The sequence below is a fragment of the Etheostoma spectabile genome, unplaced genomic scaffold (genome assembly GCF_008692095.1).
Source record: "Etheostoma spectabile isolate EspeVRDwgs_2016 unplaced genomic scaffold, UIUC_Espe_1.0 scaffold333, whole genome shotgun sequence".
Classification (NCBI taxonomy): Eukaryota; Metazoa; Chordata; class Actinopteri; order Perciformes; family Percidae; genus Etheostoma; species Etheostoma spectabile.
Window position 1 is genome coordinate 748,280 of NW_022605586.1, and position 708 is coordinate 748,987.

Sequence of the window (708 nt, forward strand, 5' to 3'; positions counted from 1 at the left end):
CACACACACACACACACACACACACACGCAACAAAAAATACAAACTGCTACGTAACAAGAATCTAACTTTCTATTCTTTAGGTCCCTACCCTCCTGGTTGGTCTCAGTTTGACTCACACTGTTTCAGTTTCAACTACCATGGAAAAAGTTGGATCGATGCCGAGGTACAGCAGTCCTATCGAGACTACAGCCACTAGAGGGCGCCTCCACTATAAACCCTAAATATGAGTCCTAATTGCTTCTTGAACAAACAAGTTCTGGGACTGTTTTTGGGTGAGTTCAGTCTCCAAAAGTAATACTTTGTTACAGTAAAAGTCCTGCATTCCAAAGGTCCAAAGGTATGTCAGTATTTTAATGAGATGTCCTGAGATTGCATCTGTGTCATCTTGTGAATAGGTTTATGTTTTTTTCTTTTGATTTTACTTTGACTTTGAACCAATCTGTCGCGTCCAGGAGGGCGTGTGAACGTGGTCTGATGGGTCCCCATTTGACTACAAGCATTGGGGTACTGCGGGGCAGCCTAGCAACTCCAATGGGGAGCACTATGTTGAGATGAACTTTGAGGGTAAAAAACAACAACCTATGACATATCTTGATGATCCAAAAATGATCTCTAAACTTAGAGCAAGCGGTCATATTTTATAACTTATACATTTATTCTCTTCATTGATCCCCAATGGGGAAATTACAATTTACACTCTGTTGTTA

At 40.8% G+C, this 708-nt stretch overlaps 1 long non-coding RNA gene across 1 annotated transcript in view; it reads left to right on the forward strand.

Moving 5' to 3' along the window:
- The window catches only part of LOC116686223 (uncharacterized), a 13,804-nt gene that overhangs the window by 4,067 nt on the left and 9,029 nt on the right, over positions 1–708 (forward strand). The window lies entirely within an intron of this gene.